Source organism: Andrographis paniculata, unplaced genomic scaffold, assembly GCF_009805555.1.
Source record: "Andrographis paniculata isolate CXL003 unplaced genomic scaffold, ASM980555v1 Contig89END, whole genome shotgun sequence".
Taxonomy (NCBI): domain Eukaryota; kingdom Viridiplantae; phylum Streptophyta; class Magnoliopsida; order Lamiales; family Acanthaceae; genus Andrographis; species Andrographis paniculata.
In genome coordinates, this window is record NW_026137627.1 from 1,440,514 (window position 1) to 1,450,503 (window position 9,990).

General features: G+C 25.7%; 1 long non-coding RNA gene across 1 annotated transcript; it reads right to left on the reverse strand.

The window, feature by feature from the left end:
- LOC127243041 (uncharacterized) lies at positions 1-587 on the reverse strand. The gene is made up of 3 exons (XR_007836916.1): positions 521-587; positions 212-342; positions 1-127 (listed from the first exon to the last, which is right to left on the reverse strand). It is a non-coding gene; the product is annotated as an uncharacterized LOC127243041 (long non-coding RNA).
- Between the last annotated feature and the right edge of the window lie 9,403 nt (positions 588-9,990).

A 9,990-nucleotide genomic window follows, 5' to 3' on the forward strand; every position in this document is an offset into this window, starting at 1 on the left:
CGCTTCAACAACCGCGCGACGGAATTCTAAGCGTCGATCGTCTTCAACCTCTAATCTCCGGCGATCTACTCCTCTGTTCCTTCTACAGGTGACTTTCCTCCTTCCTATTGCTGTTTTCACTTCCGATCTGTTACGATTTACGAACGAAGCTATGTTAGGCTTTTGAGAGATTTCTACAAAATGTGGATAGGAATTAGGAAGAACATAGAACCTGAATTAGAATCCACATCGTCCTGATCTCGGAAGTTTTCCAAAACATTAACTGACGAACATTCAACAATTTCATAAACAAGTTCCATAAAACCTAAATTGCTTCCGCATATTGATTCCAGTGCTGCAATTCTTAAACAGTGCGACAGTTTCAGTCAAATTCTACAGAAGGTAATCCGTATGATGAGGTGAAGTTAAATTTCTAACTTGAATAAATAAAATGGAAATCGGATGTTTTTCCAAACAAATTCTGACGAACAATCAGTTTGTGTATTCAGGAACAAGTTCCATGAAGCCAAAATATACTTACTCGTTTTGAAACAATGCGTGGAAGAGCATCGTCATCCTTAGCTCGTCAATTCATTGCTGCTATCCTGAGAAGGTGCAATTCTTTCAATCAAATATACATATCCATATATATATATATATATATATATATATAGCTGAGAATCCTCATTGTCGTATTCTCATTGTAGTAAAATGGTGAGGGAACAAAATTTTTGGAAATTGCGACCAAATTCCCGTATTTTTAAAACTGGGTCAACTCTTTCGTGTTTCATAAACTTTCTAGCTTTTCTTATTTAATTATATTTTACTTAAATGTTCTCAAACTAAGAATAAATTTTAAAATTTTAATTTTTAAATCCCTGAAATTACAAATATATTTATTTTTTTATATATATTTAGTCTAAAAATAGTAAAAATAAACTCTTATAACTTGAGAAAAATAATTTTTTTTGAGGATTACATATTTTAGGAGGGTTGTAATTAGTAGATAATTAAGAATGTATTAGTAAAAATAATTATTTTATAATATAAATAATTATAAATTAAGATTAAAATAAGTAATTAGTTTAATTAAAATTTTAAAAAATAGATTAAAAAGTTTAAAATGAGATTAAAGCGTGTAATCATTTTTCAAAAAACGAAAGTGACATGGAATGTGAGATTGACAGAAACAGCAACGTGGACACGATATGTGGGACAGATGGAGTATTTTTAGGCTAAATACAAGAAAAATGAATATATTTGTAATTTTAGAGATTTAGAAATTAAGATTCTAAAATTTATTCGCAATTTGGGCGCATTTAGGTCAAATGCATTGAATAATATCGTTGAAAGTTGAAACCACCTTAAGTTTGAAGTAGTTTTAGAAATACAGGGATTTTGCCAATATTTTTTATTATAACTAAAATATATTACTATATGGTTTGTTACTTTTGCCTTCAAACTTCGAATTTTTACTATTTGAATTTTATATTTTTGAAAAAAAAAATACATATTTTTTTTTAATAAAATATTCCCTCCGTCTCACCGGAATTGAACCTTTTGATTAGGGACATTGTATTTAAGGTGAAAATGTTTAATTAATTAATAATAATTACTTATGATATTATTATATTTTTTTTGTATAATTAATAATTATTATAGTTGTAAAGTAAATTTAATATATATGATTAAAAAAATTAAAATATATGTTTAAATATTTAAAAATTATATAGCAATTAAAAAATATATGCAATATGGATATTATTTTGTAGAGAATAAAATCTTCTATAATACAAGTAAATAAAAAAATATTTTTGTTTATTTATAATTAACATAAATCAATTTTATAAAAGATGTGTAGTTTTAAATATAGATAAAAATATATATTGTTTTGAAAATAGAGGTAGAAATAAAGAGGTTTTGAGTGGGTCTTACGTCATTGATGTTGTATGTTACGTAGTTAATTAAGTTGATTTATATTTGTTAAATATGTTTTGGTTTAATAATTTTTACCAAAAATAGAAAGGTGTCGATTGTTATGGAATACGGACAAAAATGAAAATAGTGTCAATTGTGGTGGGACGAGGGAGTATTTCTTTAGACATTATTTTAATATTAAACTTAAACCAATTTTTTTTCTAAATCCATAAAAAAACATACAACCATCCAAAAAAATATGTCATATTTTCTCCGTCCCACATAATTTGTCTCTATTTTATATTTTCTTCCGTCCCACATAATTTATTCCTATTTTATATTTTCTTCCGTCCCACGTAACTTGTCATTTCTATTCTTTGAAATATAATTATGCACTTTAATCGCATTTTAAATTTTAAATTTTATAATTTTCTTAATTTTAATTAAACCATTTCCTTATCTTAATCTTAATCTATAATTATTTTTACTAAATAATAATTATTTTTACTAATACATTTTTTAATTACTTACTAATTATATTTTACCTAAATTCTCGTGTCTACGGTAATACACGCATATTACATGGGACGGAGGGAGTACTACTACACAGGCCCAAATATTGCTAAAATTTGTGGAATTGGGCCTTTGAAAAATATATTAAGCTTCCAAATATTGGAACAAATTTCCTTATTTGTACTTTGGTTCTTGTTGGGTTCTCAATTTAGTCATACCTTTTCTTTTCACTTTAAAAACATTTAATTATATATTCATTTTTATATTATTATTATTTTTAAAAATAATAATAATAATAATTCAAAATTTTATATCTCTTTATATATCAAATAACCATCTTATCTAATTCAAATTGTTACAATTCCTTTTAGCAATATGAAATGTCCAAAGCTACTTCTTTTGGGCCGAATAACTTTAAAAGGAATAGTTGGTTTAACTTTGAACATGTCTCAAGATTGCGATGGGTGGATTTTGTACGGATTTCCAAAATTTTGCTTTATTGTGTAAAATATATTTATATATTGATTTTGGGTGTGTTTCTTTGGGAGCTTTTTGGGAAATTTAGGTTTGAGTTTGATTTTTATTTGAATTTTAATATTTTTATAATAATTTGTATAATTTAATTATAAATTTATATTATATTTATATATATTTTTTAAAATTTTTATTTATTTATATTATAAAAAATTTATTCTCTCTGCAAAATTATATATTATATATATTTTTATTAAATTATAATTATTACAATTTTTTTATATTTATAATTATAAAAAATTAAAAAAAAAAAAAAAACAACTGACAGAGTTGTCTCCAAGCTCCCTCCAGCCCAATTTTGGACTGCATCACTATGCAAATCCAATCCAAAACTAGGCCGGAGAAACAACTTTTTTCTTTCTTTTTTTTTTATAAATTATATTTCTTCCGTCTGCTTAATGTCATATTTATATTTTGCGTCATTGTATTTAATATTAAAAATATCTTTATTTGTATAATTCTTTTTTGTTTAAATGTTCTTCTATTAATATTATAAGACAATTTTTTCTTAATTTTTACTATATTTTAATATAATAATTAATATTCAAATATCAATATGCAAAAAATAAATAAGAATCTTAGAGCCGGATAAAAATAGTATAAAATATTAAATTTAAGATTTTAATAATAAAAATAGTGATATATTTTCAATGAGAGTGACATACATATTGCTATATATATATATATATATACAAGCGAGTTCTTGAGGGAGTTTAAGAATTGCTAGACCGACGGGAAGGTGATCGAGGAGGAACCATCCCACCCGTTACAAGTGGACAGTGGGGTGAAAAATGGGGTTGAAAGGAAAAACTTAGATGAAGAGTCTTTTTGTCGAACAGATTGTGAGCGTGAACCAAAAGCCAGAATTTCGACAAAGGTTCGAGTAAAGTGGATGCCGACCAATCCATATCCGCAACCAAAGCTCATTAAAATGAACTTTATCTTGTTTCTGTCAAAATTAGGGGAATTTTGAAGGAAATGAAATATGTTTATGTTTTTAATTTATAAAATTACTATTATATTTCTAATATTATATACTTCCTCCGTCCACACGCAAAGTAAACATTTACTTTTGGCGTTTAAAAAATAATAGTAGTATTTTAATTATATAGTGGGTAGTTAAAAGTAGTAAAATGATATTTTTGCCCTTATTTTTTTGGTGTAAAAGTAACGATGTGATGTAAAGTAAGGATATTTGTGGAAAAAAAATGAAGTATTTAATAAAATATTTATTTTGTAATTGGACGTCCAAAAATAGAAATATGTATATTTTCTAGCTGGACGACGAGAGTATTACTTTATCTATATTTAATTATACAAAAAATTATACTCCCTCTGTCCCACCGAAATTGAATCATTTGATTATGGACACGTTATTTAAGATAAGGATGTTTAATTAGTTAATAATAATTAGTATGCTAATATTTTTTATATAATTAATAATATTTATAGTTTTAAAGTAAATTTAATATATATGATTAAAAAAAATCAAAATATATGTTTAAATATTTAAAAATTATATAGCAATTAAAAAATATATGTAATATAAATATCATTTTGAGAATAAAATTTTCTATAATATAAGTAAATACAAAAATATTTTTTTATTTATAATTAACATAAATCAATTTTATAAAAGATGTGTAGTTTTAAATATAGATAAAAATATTTATTTTTTTAAAGAAAGATAGAAATAAAGGAGTTTTGAGTGGGTCATACGTCATTTATGATGTTATATGTTATGTAGTTAATTAAGTTGATTTTTTTATTTAATAATTTTTACCAAAAATGGAAATGTATCCATTATTATGGACAGACAAAAATAAAAATAGTGTCAATTATGGTGGGATGTATTTTACAATTAATAATTAGTTATAATATTTTTAAATTTTATAACGTAATTAAATTATAAAATAAAAAATTTTATATAAGGTGAAAAGTCAAAGGATGGATGAAGGGCGACGAGACGATCACAGCAAAACTTTCATTTATATGTTATTTTTTTTTATAGGTTGAAGGGTAACATTGTCCATTCAAGTGGCAAAGGTACAAAACTTCCATTTATATGCTATAAAATATATATAAGAAAAATAATTAATTAAAAAATTAGTAAATTAAAATACACACAATCGATCATGGGTAGCAATCTTTTACGTGCGCCACAAGGATCAAAATGCAAAATTAATGTATAATATAATATTATTAAAATTAGGCTAATTAATGTTATGATCGACTGCAGGAACCACATATTCCATTTCTACAACACATACACTGAATCTTATTTAGGGTATGTTTTTTTTTTATTGAGTTTGAGAAAAATCGGTTTGAGTTTAGTGTTAAAATAATGTTTGATGGAATATTTTATAAAAAAAATATTTCTTTTTTCAAAAAAATGCATAATTTAAATAGTAAAATTTAAAAAAATTTGTACAAAGAAATATACTCTTAATGTGACAAATAATGTTTGTTAGTGTTGATTCCGAAAAATCTAACACTTAAATGATTAAGAATTTAAATAGCATATTATTTATATTAATATAATATAAATATTTCATTCATCTTATTTAAATTGAGATTTTTTTGTTGTTGGCACGGTATTTAAAATAATGAGATTTAATTAATTAATGTTAGTGACTTATGATATTTACTTTTATGTGAATAATGATATTGATAGTTTTAAAATAAATAATAATAAAACATATACAATTTAAAGAAGTATAACTATGCATTTTAAAATTTTTAAATCTTATATATATCATTTAAATATATACAATATGAATATTATATTTTATAAAGAATAATGTGTTCGTTTTGTGAAATGATTTGAATAAATATTTTTTTATATATAAGATATAGAAAATTATGTATATAATATAAAAATAATGAGTATGTATAATATATTAATTTTTTGGAAAAATATATTGCTTGTTTTTACAAAAATAATACACCCTCAAATTTTATATAATACAATAAAATTGTTAAGCACAAAAAATAATAATAATAAATAATGGCAGTGGGATTCTGGACGGGTCTGGATATAAGTTAAATGACCCAGAAGTAGGGTGCAATCGGACAGATGCAAGGATCGGGAAGGAAGAAAGGTCGGGCGGAGTCTGAAAAAAGGTGTACCCAAGTCGGGTAAACCGTAGATCGGGTGAAAGACGAAGTCGGGCAGACGCGAAGGTTTGTCAAGAGAAAGGTCGGGCAAGGAAGAGGTACGGACAGATGCGGAAGTCTGTCCAGAGGACAGTCTGTCCTTCTAAAGAGATAAGGCAAATAGAGCCGGTCGGTTGGTCCGTGGTCGGGACCAAATTTGGTTGGTCCATGGTCGGACCAATTAAAGTCGGTCAAAGACGGAGGGCGGCTGATGCGGAGGTCGGCCCAAATGATGTCGGGCGAAGAAGCAGGTCGGGCATTGAGGTCAGGACGTGATACGAAGTTCGGACCAAGTGAAGTAGCATGTGCAGGTCGGGTGAGAGAGCAGTTCTGGGGCGGTTAGAGGAAGTTGCAACTGGCGAACGGTTTTTTGAAGGTCGGACGTAGTAGAACGGTTGACACACGTGTCAATAGAAGAGAACTTTTGGGGCGGTTAACAACGGTTATGGTAACTGACCAGACGACGGTTCTGAACTTTTTCTTCAAAGAATATTTAAGGATTTGGATCATCATTTGGCAAGGCATCTTCAATCAACTTCAACAAAGCAAAGTCAGATTTGGGGATCACACTTTAAATTTCTTTTATTTTTCAGTTTATTTTCTGTACCATACAGTGTTTAGAGATTCCTAATCTCAGACACTAATTAATCAAGTTTAAGGATATTTTCTATATCTTTGAATTTTACTTTATTTTTGTTGAAAAATTACATCAACAAAAATAAAAAGTATTCTTTTTATTTATAATTAACATAAACAATTTTTTAAAAAAAACATAAAAAATTATAAATGTAAATAAAAATATTCCCTCCATCCCATTAAAAAATTCTATTTTCCATTTTTTTTTGTCTCGGATACTGTTTCTTAGTTTAATATTGTATCACCTACCTAATATAATAAAAATTCTCGCAACTTTTAATATACTATTACAAGTTATTACTTTTCTATTATACAATACTAATATGATTTTTATTTTTTTTAATACAAACTAATATAGTACGAATATTAAAAATTTATGTGCAAAAACAAGTATTACTCTTCTTATGGGACTGAGTGAATATTTATTAAGTAAAGATAAAGAAATAAAAGGATTTTCGATGAATCATATGCGTAAAATTTTAATTATGTTAATTTATATTTATTAAATATGTTTAGTATTTGATAAATTTATTCAAATATATATCAATAAAAGTCAAACAAATAAAAAAAAAATACATTTAAAATGGGACGGAGGAAGTACATCACACGACCGAAGGTATATTCCTATAAAATTTCCCCCAAAAATTTGATTAAAAATTTCATAAAACACCAATTAAGAAATAAAAAAAATAAAAATCAACACGAAACCGTGACCATCACTTCTTTTTAAATTGGATAAACTGTTTTTTAGTCCCGTAACTGGACCCATTTATCATTTTAGTCTCGTAAGTGGAGCCTATCGCATATTAGTCCCATTAGTGGAAAATTTTCGTTATTTTAGTCCTCCGACGCCGGAGATGTCCGCGTGGCTCGCCGGAGGTGACGTGTCCGCCAGGTGTCCCGCTAGGTCAGCGACACCTGGCGGACATGTGAATTTATTTATTTATTTTTCATTTTTCTTAATTTTTTTTAAAAAATTGGACTAAATAAAAAAAATACAAATAATTAAAAATAAGTTTTTTAAAAAATTTTAAAAAATGAAAAATAAAATAAAAAAATCCACGTATTCGCCAGGTATCGTTGACCTAGCGGACACGTCACCTTCGGCAAGCCACGAGGGCGTCTCCGACGTCCAAGGACTAAAACAGTGAAAAGTTTTTACTTATGGAACTAGTTTACGACATGCTCCACTTACGGGACTAAAATGATAAAGAAGTCTAGTTACGGAATTAAAAAAACAGTTTACCTTTTTAAATTTTATATAAGGTATAGAGAATTGTATAAATAATACTTCTCTCGTCCCATAAGAAGAATAACATTCTCCATTTTTGTCATTTCCAAGACAGAAGTATCATTTCCTAATACAATATATGTATAACATAATTAATACTCATTACTTATATTTTTATATTTTTTACTACACACTAATATAATATAAATATTAAAAAATCTACGAGCAAAAAGTAAATAATACTCTTGTTTCGGGATGAAAATAGTACTCCCTCTGTCCAGCTAGAAAGTATATATATTTTTATTTTGGGACGTCCAATTACAAAGTAAACATTTCATTAAATACCTTGTTTTGTTTCACAAATATCCCTACTTTACATCACATCATTACTTTTACACCAAAAAAAAAAAACAAGGCAAAAATATCATTACACTACTTTTAACTACCCACTGTAATTAAAATACTATTATTTCTCAAACACCACGCCAAAAATAATTGTATACTTTGGGTGTGTTTGTTTGGGGTTTGGATTTTGAGTTGGGATTTGAATAGTAAAAATTTTGAATTTGAATAGTTGTACGATGTGATATAAATAGGTTTTGATGTTATGTTTTGAATGTAAAATTGATTTTTAGTATAATATAAAAAATAAAAAATAGGTGTTTGATTTGATGTTTTTGGGGGAAAAAGATTGGATGAATAGTAAGAATTTTGCAAAATCTTGCAAACGAACACACCCTTTATGTATGGACGAATGGAGTATAATAATAATAATGAGTATGTATGAAATACTAATTTTTTAAAAAAATATTTTGGAGAAAATACGTTTTTTCTTTAGGGTGTGTTTGTTTGGGGGATTGGATTTTAATTCCACTATTAATCACATTTTTTCCCCCCAAAAAATATCAAATCATACACCTATTTTTTATTTTTTATATTATATTAAAAATTAATTTTATATTCAAAATATCACATCAACATCTATTTATATCACATCATACAACTATTAAAATTCAAAATTTTTACTATTCAAATCTCAACTCAAAATCCAAATTCCCAAACAAACACACCCAAAAGATATCCTGAATTTTTAGAAAATCTTGAAGAAGAAACTTCAGAGGTTTGTTCTTTTTTATTTTATTTTTTTCAAAAATTAATACTTTTATGTTATACACATTTATTATTTTCATATTATCTACCCAATTCTTTATTCTTAAATTATGTTTTTAAAATTATCTCACAAAACAAATACATCCAAAATTTTTCGATGAAATAACATAATCAAATTACATAATTATTCCTATCCATAACTTAAATTTTAAATTTTAATTACTCTATTTATTGTTGACTTTTTTGGCCTAACCCTAAACACAATCAAAATCTTTTTTTTTTTTACAATATATTTAGTTTAATTGAAAAGTAAATAAGAACGACAAATAAAATTAAAGAAGAATATATAAAAAACAACTTTGACTCAAAAAATGTAAATTCAGATAATTTTGCAGATACTAGAGCAAATTGATAACAAATATTCCCTTCGTCCAATAAATATAATTTTAATTGGATTAAGCATGAAATTTAAAGAATATTAATATTATATTGGTAGTTGCTAAAAAGTATGGATAAAATTATTTTTTGCCTTTGCGAGTATATTAGTGTAAAAAATAGTAACAATTGTGCAATAAAAATAAAAAAATAGGGGTAGTTTTATGGTGATATAGTTATTTATGAAAATAAGACTATTGTTTTGAGACGAACAAAAATAGTAAACAAGACTATTGTATTGAAACGGAGGGAGGGAGTATTTCCTAACATCAAATAAAATAAGATAAAATTCATGCCTAATATTCACTCACATACATTATATAAATATTTATTTTTATTGTTTTTTTTAAATTTTAAAACTCTATTATTTTTATATGGACATATTTGAAAATTTTGATACGGTTAATTAATTAATAATAATTTTTTTTAAAAAAAAATTACATACATCAAATATATCTTTTAAATATATATTATCGTTA